This window comes from Chamaea fasciata, unplaced genomic scaffold, assembly GCF_029207755.1.
Source record: "Chamaea fasciata isolate MVZ Bird 193981 ecotype frontalis unplaced genomic scaffold, bChaFas1.0.hap1 SCAF_15, whole genome shotgun sequence".
NCBI lineage: Eukaryota > Metazoa > Chordata > Aves > Passeriformes > Sylviidae > Chamaea > Chamaea fasciata.
In genome coordinates this window covers 14,956,595-14,968,392 of record NW_027094100.1, presented here as the reverse complement: position 1 = coordinate 14,968,392, position 11,798 = coordinate 14,956,595, and the positions used below count along the sequence as shown (strand labels likewise).

The window sequence follows — 11,798 nt, the reverse complement described above, 5'->3', positions numbered from 1 at the left end:
AAAAGATCAGCTCAGATCTGAAGGACACACAGGTTCCAGTGGCACCAAAAATCCTCCAAGCCTGGAAATGCAGGTGCCTGTCAGGATCCGTGTCTGGGTTATTCAGCTGTGAAACTGTTTGTTCCCACTTTTCCAGGAAACCACCACACCCACACACAGCACATCCTCTGTGCCACGGCACTGGGGATTCCACGCCTCAGCCCACAAGTGGAACTTTGTATCTCCTAGAATTCCCGAACCTCATTCGGAAAAAAGATTTTTCTCCACGCAGATCTCTCTTCAGCTGTGTCTTTCTGACTGAATCAAGACCGCGTTTTTACAGGGAGCACATCAACACAATTATCATCACGTGATGCTTGAGTGGCAGAACCATCCCAAATCTCTTAGAAAGCACACACAGTCAGGCCAAACTTAGTTCCTCTTGCACAACTGCTGTTTTACTGTATTTTTTAAGGAAAAAAAGGGACACTCACAGTTCAAAAATACAAGCTGGAGCTGAGGAACACTGAAGCATCCCGCATCAAGAGTTTTCCCTCACCTTAGTTAAGTGGGATTTATCCAGCCCTTTGCCCTGGGTTTCAATTTCCTTTGTGTTCTGACAAGACCTTGGTTTGATAATTATGACTTTGTCACACTTTTTCTCCTTTAAAGCCATTGCGTCTGTATCAGATAAAACACCGGGCCCAAAATTCAAGGTAGCAAATAACTTCCATACAATCTGTAAAGCTTCCCAGATAACCAAATCAGATTTCAAAAACAGTTTTACTTATAGAGATGTGTTTTGTAAATGTTCCTTTCTAAGATGTTTAGGTGAGAGCTGAAATTCAAAGTCAGTGAAGTTCATTTCCATGCAACTATGAGTCCAAAAATAAAGATGAAAAATAGAATTTTAAAAATTCTTCCGCTGGCAAAGCTGCTTCTAGATCAATATTTTTAAAAACTGACTCCTAATCTGATGAAAGAAAAGTCAGTTCTAATCTGTATTTTTCAAAAACTGTTAAAATGAAGAACAACATCCCCCAGATCACCACTGGCTCTTGTGAACTGTAATTCTATTCCATTGCCCTGCCTTGAAAAATCTGACAACCCAGAAATACCTCGTATGGAATTGTGTTTTATTAATTTTAAATCATCTCACCAGTGAAAGGGAAACAAAATATAAATCAGCATAACAAATTCTAACACTGCACATATTTTTTTGAAGTAGAATAAATCTCTATTTGATTATTCAGAGAAATATTTTTGGTATAAGAATAAAAATACATCTCAACATTCAAACATGTCCACAAGTAAAGGGTGATTGAATATTAATTGTAACGAACTACATGAAAATAGTGGCTGTGAAAATGTTGGGCCAAGAAGATTTCAGGACAGAGCATTGAAACCACAAACTCTTCCCTATTGTTGTAGCTGGTTGCATTAGAGAGTCATTACAGAAACTGGAATGAAAAGTACTTTTGTTTTTTCAGAATTAATCTGCTCTTTGACCCCTTCCTCGGCAATATTTTTAAGATGAGGAAGGCAGCTCAAAACACAAACAGCAGCTCCTCCTTCACTTACAGTTTCTTATCCTGTTTCCCTGAGAACAACTGGGATAACAGAGCAGTGACTTGAAGTAAATTTCAAATCTTTTGTTACTGTTTCAACACACCTTTGTTTAAAATGAGCAAACCATATGAGAAACTTCATGCCCAGTTTCCTGACCTTTTTAATTAATTACATCAGTCTTTCCAGCCCTAGTGGGCTTAATTTGGGAAATGTGGGTTGAAAAACCCCTCTCAGAACCAATAACCTACTCTTTTTTTTTTTCCATTTCACACGTTTAGCTTAAAATAAAAATAGTCTTAACTGCAGGAAACCATGCTATCATTGTACAGTTCAAACGTAATGAAAAGAAAGGAGATGAAGAAGAGGCAGCAGCAGCAGCTTTAGCAGTATTAATAGAAGACAATACATGAAAATGGATGTTACTTAGTCTGTCAAACTCCAAGTCTTTTCTTCAGCTTCTCTTAAATCTTTGGCCTTCACAGGATGGTTGAAATTCAAAATCAGGTCACAAAGCAGTAGCTGGCTTTCCACTGAAAGACAAAGGGCAGTGTATCAGCATGGCATTTATTGAATGACAGTGAATGATAATCTACAGACAGCATCGTTTTTGTGTTCACCTATCAATTCACTCAGAAAGTTGAAGGATTGCCTTGTTTTGCTTGCATCAAGACAGTCAAATTCAGTTGGTGTTAGCATGTTAGCAATACTTGCATTAGAAGGCTCTCAGTGTTCCTAGAAAGGAGTGACTGACCACCTAGCAGGTGTTTCCCATGGTTAACTAACACCATTCCATTGCTCTCTAACTACTGTTCCATTAATTTTTCAAAACACAAGAGCAAAGCTGTTGCCTCATTACACTAGAACCCAGTTGTCTGGCACAGAAAACCAGGCCATTCACACCTGCACACTCTTAGAAGAACGTCTTACACAGTTTTGTGTTTAACTGCATGGTGAAGTCAGAATTACCATTCATTTTCTTCAACTCATTGCACATTGTGTCAACATTTTTAATCGCAGCCTCAAGGTTAAAGTGTCCGTCAGGATTTTTCATCACCTGTATGAAACAGGAACAAAGCATGACTGGCAGAGCATATATGATTCCTAAACTCATTGATACTGATAATCATAATACCCATGACATTTTCTCTTTCATTTTCTTAAATAGTATTTTATTTAAGTTTAGAATTATCCACTTCAACATGACTAATTACAGCTATGGAAGACGAGTACTAAACACTCAGGATTGGTTTTTTTTCCTGTCACTTTTTTCTTATAGAAACAACCGCAGGGAAATTAATCACGTCTGTGATTTCCTCTCCTCCTCATTTTTCATGTTTGTTTCCGACCAACCTTTTCCCACAGAACTGAAAAGGAATCGAGAACAATCATTCAGCCACAAGATGGGGCTACAGTGACATTAACGGGATGAACACACCTGGTCACTATTAACACTGAGTGTTAATGAGCCCGCCAAAACGTGCCCAGAAACACTTGCAATTAGTTTATAGTTAACATTTTCTTGTCTACTTTAGAAATTATATTCCCTGACTTTAACATTTAATTAAAAACCAATCAAAATCTAGACACAATTAAAACTATTGACTATTTGAAATGAAGTATAATTTGAAATTTCAAATGTGTACTACACTCCTCTTTAGGAATTTTTCCTTACGAAAACTTTCGAAGAGAAGTGCACACAGCACAATTTCTGGCCTAGTTATAAGCTCTCTACTTATCATTCAGAAATTCTAAAAATAAAATCTGGAAAAACTCTGGGTGATTCATAAATAATGTTCCTTACGTAGAAAAAAATCTCAACACATTAAGAAGCATGATCAAAAAGATTAACATACATTTAACATAAATTCTTTGTCTGAGTCTCTTTTCCTTTCAGTCAGTGGCTTTATGATGAGTTCATCAGTCATGGCTGAGGCTTCTAAAAAGACAACCCCCAAATAATTAAGGATTAGTAAGTATAAAAGATATAAATGTATATATCTCACATAAAATATATAATAAATTTTAAAATATTACGACAAGACGTAATTTTCACTAGTATTATTTGAAAGTAGAGTCTAAGAGGTCGAACAGTTTTAATTCTTCTTGAAGAAGAATCAAAAGCTTGGATTTTATTTATTTTACTTTCTTTGAGGGACAGAGTTTCAGAATTTTTTTTTAGGAGTTCAGGGTGGAATTACTAACAGTGAGTAAGTGTATGTGTTACGGTGATGAAGAATTCCTTAAACATACTCCTGATATTTTTTAATTGAAAACTTTCTGAGAGATCTAAAAAGGCATTGCAATTGGTTTCTAACATCAATTTATGGAAGGAAAATCTAAAGCACACACAAAACGGTTTTGATTGTCTACAGTGGTACATCTTCCTTCCCCCAGCCACACCAGGATCTGGGGTTCTTTAGGAGACTATAAAATGCACTTTTGGCACTGTCTGCTGGTCAGAAAGAGAGCTGGGATTAAATACCAGATCCCTGGGCTTGTTCTTCCCCCATTCTTCCTGCTCCTCTCTCCTTACACGCCACGACAACTTCGGGCAAGCTGAAGTGTGCGACACTCACTGGAAAGCTGTTTCAACACTAAAAAGGGGGGAGAAAAAAAGGGAGGAAGGTTATTTCACCCTGGGGAGTGTTCTCAGAAGGGGTGCAGTGACATGAGGCAGAGGGTGCTCAGCTCTGGGGCAGTCATTCAGCGTTTCCCCCCTTGGAGTGCGCTCCAAAAGGCCTCGGGGAGGGCACGGATCCTCTGGGCTCCTGTGGGTCACTGCTCTGCACAGCGTGAAGCTCCTGCACAGGAGCCAGTCCTCCAAAACGTCTCCAAAGTGAGCTGAAATATGGTTTATGTTGGAAGGAGCCGTAGAGGTAATCTGGTTCTCCCCCAACCCCCCGCCACGGGCAAAGACACCTTCTGCTGTCCCAGGTTGTTCCAAGGCCTGTCCGGGCAGCCCCAGGGCTTCTCTGAGCAGGGAAAACCCTGTGGTGTGTCCCTCTTCCCGCACATGAGAGGTCAGTGGGTTGCAAGAGTCCGGGGGAGTCACTATTTTAGGAGTGGGTGGTCAAAAGTACCTGCAAATGCTGCAAGAGCTGAAGAAGGGACGGAGACGAGAGGACTGAGGTGTCGGCGGGGGGTGGTGAAGGGCAGATGAATTTCCTGCTGGCCTTTGAGGCCCTGCCTGTGGAGAGTTTATTGCGCGTGCAGCAAGTAATTTATAAACAGTCGGTTCCTTTTTGTCATCAATTCAAATTCCTGTGGAGTAAAGTAAGTTACACTATTTGAGCAAAGCTTTATAATGAACATGAATTTAAGGAAGCCAAGAGAGGCACTCGGCTGGACAGATTTATCCATTTAGACCACGCTCAGTGTTAATTCAGCAATGACCAGCGCCCTCAGAAGGACATACCTGACTTGAGATGGAATCAACAGAACCTGCTAACTAATGATCTGGGTTTGGGAACTGCTCATTTCTTCCCCAGTCTGTGCTGTAGTACTTAAAGCCAGGGACACCGAGCAGGGGAATGACTATCAGCACTTTTCTTTAATTTACTGGAACCACTTTTCCTGCTGCTCAGCATTCATCTGTATTGTGAACTTGCTGTTTGGCACCAGTGGAGAAGGAATAACCAGCACCTCAGAGGAGAGTGGAATTACTTGGATGTGCAGGAGAGAACAGATGGACAGGGTGTGCTTGGGATGTGCTTTCACGATATTTCTTCTTTAAAACAAAGCATTCTAAATGTATTGGTTTGTGACTGAATTGCAACTCAGAACAGCATTTTCTGGTATGGCACAATTAAACTGTGATTCAAAGAGAAAACCTGATATGCTGCTTACATTTTGGGGCTTTCTGGAGATGAGAAATGCAGAGCAGGAAACCCTTCCCACATGCACTAATTCTTGTACTACATCCTTTCGGTTTACAACCTCTTGCCAGCACCCCAGTGCAAACAAGTTAACTGTGCCCTTTCTGTGGCCTCTAAGGAAAAATTCCAGCTGAAGCTGCTGATTTTGCTGGTAGAATACAAAATAGAGCTGTGCACAAAAGAACATACAAGGCGGTTTTATGTATCTTCTAAATACAGAAGAACCTACAGAAGTTTATACAAATATAGATACAAAAAAAGCAAAATGACATCCTAGCAAGGTCCTGAAAATATTTGTGTCAGTAGAAGGTGCAGTTCTTTGCTTCACTAACCTGTGAAGCAGAATGCTTTAATTGATAAACCCTTTTCTGTCAATTTACTTTCTACATTTGAATGCTTTTCCCACATCCTATAAATAATCATTCACATTGTACATAAATTCCTAAAAAACTAACAGTAGAAGGAAAACCAGGATATTGTAATGACCAGAAAATTTAGATTCTAAATATGTACAACCAATTGAGTTGCCAGAACCAATTGGACAAACCAAATAGAGTGGTTCTTAAAAGCAGGCCCTTTCTAAAAATAATCTTCAATAATGTGAGATATTAACCAGCAAGAAGACCAACAGTGCAGGAGATTGACTGTACATGGCATTTTTTAAAATAAAGAGAGCAAGAGGTATTTAATTTCTACACTCAAACTTACTTGGAACAGAAACACTTTCTGGATTTTCTTTATAGGGCAATATTTCAAACTGAAACACTGAAATTACAGGTTCAAAATATTAAGTTATACATCTATGAGGAGCGTTCTCAAAGGTGTTGCTGGCAGTTTCACATCAGCATTTCAGTTTATGAGCTGCAGTTCGCTCTTTGCCTGAAGTAAACCCACGGGTTTGTCTGCAGAGACACCCAGAGCTGAAGCTCTTTAATCAGGGGCTGGTCTGGCCGTGTGTGGTACTTTACACACAAAACCCCCTGTCCCCAGAAGCTTTTGGAGAACACATTCGGTTGTGGCAGGTGGAGCTGTTCAGACACTTCTTTGAATCCCTGATAAAGACAGAATTACTGCCAAACCAGTTCTCTAAGGAGGGGAAAAGATCAGGAAGACTAGAAATGTATTTCAGGAAGCAGAATTAGGGTTATGATGAGAATGAGCAAGCTCTGCAGGCAGCTAAAACAGGCAGATCACTCTACAGCACTGCCTTCCTCACCTCGGCAATAAAATTACTTTAGGTAGAACTTCAGACAAAATAAAGGAGTTAAATACATAACCACTGGACAGGAGAGTTTGAAAACAAAGGACATACAAAATTATTTTCCTGTGTAGTAAGAGGTGAAGTAGAAAGAGAGAACCCATGAGCTTGTATTGTATCTTACGGTTACAAAGATATTTTAAAGAAATTGTTCTCGTGGGAAGTAGGAAAAAAAGAAGTATTGACTTCAAAACAATATTTTAGTGAGCAGCTTAATAAACATTTAGAAAGTCTGCCTTTTTAAGGAAGTCATATTTATACCACTGCAGTAATAGATGAGACATAAAGAAATCACAGAATCACCAAGGTTGAAAGAGATCTTCAGGTTAATCTAATCCTGCCATCTACCACCATAATCATCCTTAAACCATATCTCCAAGTGCCTTATAAAGTTTTACTGAAAACTTTACCATTTGCTGTTACTGTGAAGGTTTTAGCTTTCATAAAAAACTCCCTAGTGGGTCTAATAGGAGAGTTTAAAGTTTCAATGCATGTTACTAAATGTCACATGAAAAGCTTTGACAAAAGAGAAACTGATTTTTTACCATCATGAGGATAAAAAATTTTATTTCAGATTGCAAGGAAAGTCAAATAGAAACCAAACCAACACACACAAAATACCAGGCAACCTTGACAAATGACAGTAATTTTTGATAAAATCATGGATTTTTCATGGGCTCTGGAGCACATGTCAAATTTTAAGTGATGAAAACTGATGCTGAAGACCAAGAAAAGCCTGACCAGATCATGGTACAAAGACAGTAAAGCAAAAGCCAACTTCGTCTTTACAAGTTACAGTCCAAGTAGCTGAGGCAGAGAGTGGTAGGTGGCAAAGGGTGCTAAGCAAGTGGCCTTGCCTTAAAACATGCTCATGAAATAGGAAGAATAAACCCTGAGTTAAAAGAGATGTTTGTGGCATAGTATAACAGGTGAAACCTGTTATAGTTAATAGAGGAAGTAAAATGTTATAGTATATATGGCATACAGTGTTATGGTATAATAGGTGAAACCTGTTTGCTTGAGTTTTCGGCCAGAAAGCTTCAAGAAATTCTGTGGCACACAATGTTACATTATGTAACACATAATACAATTTTCTGAGATGGTTTTAATAATACCTGGTTCAGAAAACATTAAACCCGCCAGTGTTGCACCTACAGAATGAAAACCATTGCAGCCTTTCACAGAAGAAATGTAATTATTTTTAAACAATAAATAGCATAAGCTTATGCTTTGTAGATAGTCTGGAAACTGTCCACTTGGTGATCTGGGAAATTTTTTTTATGTGTAGTAACGTGTATATAAAATATGTGTGATAAGTTCTGAACTACAGCTTTAAAGTGGTTCTCAAATGTAATATTTAAAGTAATTATATGGCCTGTTGGAGACTAGAATATTCAATAACTGAAGACGAGTGCACATCTAGTGCTAAAACGGATGGAATTGTGAGCTGAAGCTGCTTAGTTGGTATAAATATCTTTTATGCAAAAATAGTTGCATAGTATATTTCCTGCAGCTCATACATGTATAAATAACACTTGTGCTGCTCATTTTTTTAGTAAAGTCAGGTGTGGAGTTTCATAAAAGATAAAGAGTAAATATCAGTTAGGTTCTGGTGGGATAATTCGGACAATAAATCACAAATGTTATTTTTAGTGGAACTTGGGGACATTCACAAATATGTTTGCTTTCTTTATAGTCCAAATATCATGGAAAGAGAGAGCTACTGGTGAAAGCTTGGCATGCAAGGTCTGGGCCACTGGAATTTGGAAGCACAACTGATCTTGCAGTGTTTTCTCAAGTGAAATTCAGATACATCCATGAGTTGAGAGGAAGATTTTCAAGAAGCATTTACAAATTCCTCATGCTTTCTGGATTTCACAAGAGAAGTGATTTCTGATGTTATCAAATATTTTTACAGAACCATTGAAATGACACAGGGCTTGACAGCAGTTGTGAACCTTTTCTTGTTCACAAGCAGCTCTCAAGAGCCATAGAACGGCATCTGCTCCTAGTTCTCAGGGACACTCACATCTGCTTCTCTACAACCTTTCACACCAGATGTCATTTTAAGAGATTTTGTTCATCCACCCAGGGAAAGTACGTTTAAAAAGCTAGGAATTGTGAAATTGTCTCCAGATCCTAAGAAACAGGTGAATCCAGTTTGCCTATTGGAAAGCACTGAGCCCTTCTGACTGAAATGTCATTGCTTAACAGCTCTGTTTTCACAGATATTTCACCCCTGCTCTTTCATCTTCCTAGATTTTGTAGCAGTAACACCATAGTGCCTGAAATACTGCAGAGGGAAATAAGGGAGTGTGCTAATACCAGTAAGTCAAGTTTATCATTTGCTACTATAAACATTAGAGATACAGAAATGAGAACTGAACAAAAGAATTTAATTCTGCTCAAGGAAATAGTATTATTATTTTGAAATTACAAGCTTGATTACTTTTGTTGCTTTATCAGAAGACTTCCAGAGCCAGGAGGGGGCCAGGGCTCGCTCTGCTTGCTCTCACGGGTTCAGTGCCTATTTTCATTTTGAGCCAAGCTCAGAAAGGGAACTGGGAGCATTTTTTGTCGTTGTTTTTCAAGGGACCAATTGAAACTGCAGCTGGGGAGTTGTTCCCGGCCGTGCCAGTGACTCACTGACCTCCTCAATGCCAAAATATTTTGTACCAGTGGGCGGGAAAGAGCTCCAGCCCCGAGCCAGGAGCAGGTCCCAGCACTCAGGGCTGCACTCCTGGCTCCAGGGCTGGGTGCTCAGGGCACCTCCTGGCCCTGGCCCTGCTGGGGGACACGTGGCCACGGTGGCTGGCCCTGGGCCATGTCCCTCCTCCAGCTCACTGCGACACACTGGAATGGGAATGGTGCCTTGGGGGATGCCAGCACCCCACGGGCTGTGCTTGGAGGGCTCCTGGGCAGGCAGGGCGGAGAGGGGAAAAGCCAACAGCGTGGGAATAAACCAACCCCCGAGCCATCCTGGCCCCTCCCTGGCCTCAATGTGCCGCCTCGCTCCCTAATCCAAGAGGAGAGAGCACCAGGAGCCATCCCAGAAGTAGCCAGAGGGGCCAGTGCTCAGCGCCAGGGTGTCCCCAGGGGTCCCACCCCACGGAAGGAGCTCCCACTGCCCCGGCAGAAGCCCACAGGCACCTTACCTGTGCATCGCAGCGCCAGGTCCTGGTGCCAGGGGGTCCCCAGGCAGCAGCCCATGGGTGCAGTGCCAGCAGCAGGGGGCTGGCAGAGGGCTGGCAGGGGCAGGGCTGCTCGCCGCCCGCCCGGCACGGGGCCGGCACCGGCCACAATGCACAATGTCCCCTTTGAGCGGGCGCTGGCACGGCGGGGGCGGCGGGCACAGCCTCGGGGAAGGGCCCGGGGTGGGCTCACAGCATCGGCGAGGTGTGGAAAGGCGTTCGGGGACATCAAGTCTGGCCACGGACCTCACGCTGACAAGGCCACCACTAAACCGTGTCCCTCAGTGCCACATCTTTGTGTCATGAACCCCTCCCCCAGGGATGGTGGCTCCACCACGTCCTGGACGGGCTGCGCCAGTGCCTGACAAGCCTTTACAGGGAGAGATTTTTTCCTGATGTCCAACACAAACCCTCCCTGCTGCAACTTGGGACCGTTCCCTCTCCTCCTGTCCCTGTTCCCTGGGGAAGACCCTGATCCCCCCGGCTGTCCCCTCCTGTCAGGGGCTGTGCAGAGCCACAAGGTGCCCCCTGAGCCTCCTTTTCCCCGCTCTGCCTCCGGGAGGGCAGTGCCCATCGCACACGGCACATTCCTGGCGTTCCTCCTCGGGAGTCCCTGGCTCTGCCAAGGCTGCCCCGGAGCTGATCTCCCCCAGCTCCAAAGGCAGAGCCGTTCCTGGAGCACCTCGCTCACCTGTGGGGGTGTCCAGCCCATCCAGCATCCTCCATCCGGGGCTCTCTGTGATCCTGCACGTCCCTCCTGCCCCACGCTTGTCCCGAGTGGCCGCGGGGGCAGCTGGCAGCACCACGGGCATCTTTGCCCCTACATCCAGGTGAGTTCCTGCAGCCTGGGCACCTCCGGGCTCAGCGCTGCCCAAACCCCGGAGCCAGCACCGGCGGGGACTGCTCCGGCTGCTGTGCGGGATGCCTCGGACATCCCAGGATGGGGATGAGCCTCATTCCCTCCTCACTCACATCCTCAGCCCTCGGGGTCAGGATTTGGGATGGCTGGGCGGGCTCACTGAGCCGTGGGTGGTCTGCAGAGCCTCCTTGGGCAACAGCAACACAGCCCCTGCAAAATAAAACCCAGCAGGTTTAGGGAGAGGACTTGCCGGTTGGGAAGGGTTTTAGGGATGGATTTTTACTCCAGTAATCAGGCAGTGCCACCAGTGCAGGGATTTGTGCGCTGGGGGTTGCTCCAGGAGCATTGCTGGCTCCATCCCAAGCCGTGGCAGTGCCTTGAGCTTCTCCAGAGTAGGGGATAATTAATCCAGGGAGTGATTTAGGCCAGCTTGGATGAGGCTCTGAGCACACTGGTGCAGAGAAAGGTGTTCTTGTCCACAAACAGAGGTAAATTTTGAAGTCCTTTGTTGGAACCCTGAACACTTAGAATTTCAGGCTTTCTGTGCTGACAGGCACTGACCCTCAAGGCAGCACCACATTTGACCTGAGGCCGTGGAAAAGGCTTCCAAAACTGAGTGACAGCACTGGGGTTGTGGGTGTGGAGTTTGAATAGGGTGAAAAACTTAGAATTTAAGGTTTTAGTATATAGTAATTAATATCTGTGGGGCAATATGGAGGATTTAGGGCATTGTCTAAGTCCTTCTTCACCTTCTTATTCCTCTTCTTCTTGGTTTCGGGTGTTTTTTTCTAATTGGGTGAAAAAGGTTCACATTTCAGACCTTGGGCGGTCAATTATTGGGTCAAAAATATAAATAATACGGGTGTCACCTCGTTATTGGGGGATTGATGCTTAAATAACCTTGGGCAGAGTTAGGGGCACCATTTTCTACCTTGATAAGGAACCCACAGTCCTTCTTAACCCAAAGCTGGTGGTCTCTGTGATTCCATGACCCAGAGAGGGAATTTCTCCCTGGACAGATTCCCACGCCTGGCACAACTGCAGTGCTCCTAAAGCAAAGCACGAGG

General features: G+C 43.3%; 1 long non-coding RNA gene across 2 annotated transcripts; it reads right to left on the bottom strand.

Moving 5' to 3' along the window:
• Positions 1 to 450: 450 nt before the first annotated feature.
• Positions 451 to 10,710, bottom strand: LOC136297256 (uncharacterized). 2 transcript variants are annotated; one of them, XR_010723119.1, is made up of 6 exons: positions 10,564 to 10,710; positions 4,629 to 4,809; positions 4,031 to 4,142; positions 3,402 to 3,484; positions 2,515 to 2,602; positions 451 to 2,078 (listed from the first exon to the last, which is right to left on the bottom strand). It is a non-coding gene; the product is annotated as an uncharacterized lncRNA (long non-coding RNA). The 2 variants fall into 2 exon arrangements; XR_010723118.1 differs by lacking the exon at positions 10,564 to 10,710 and adding an exon at positions 9,837 to 9,966.
• Between the last annotated feature and the right edge of the window lie 1,088 nt (positions 10,711 to 11,798).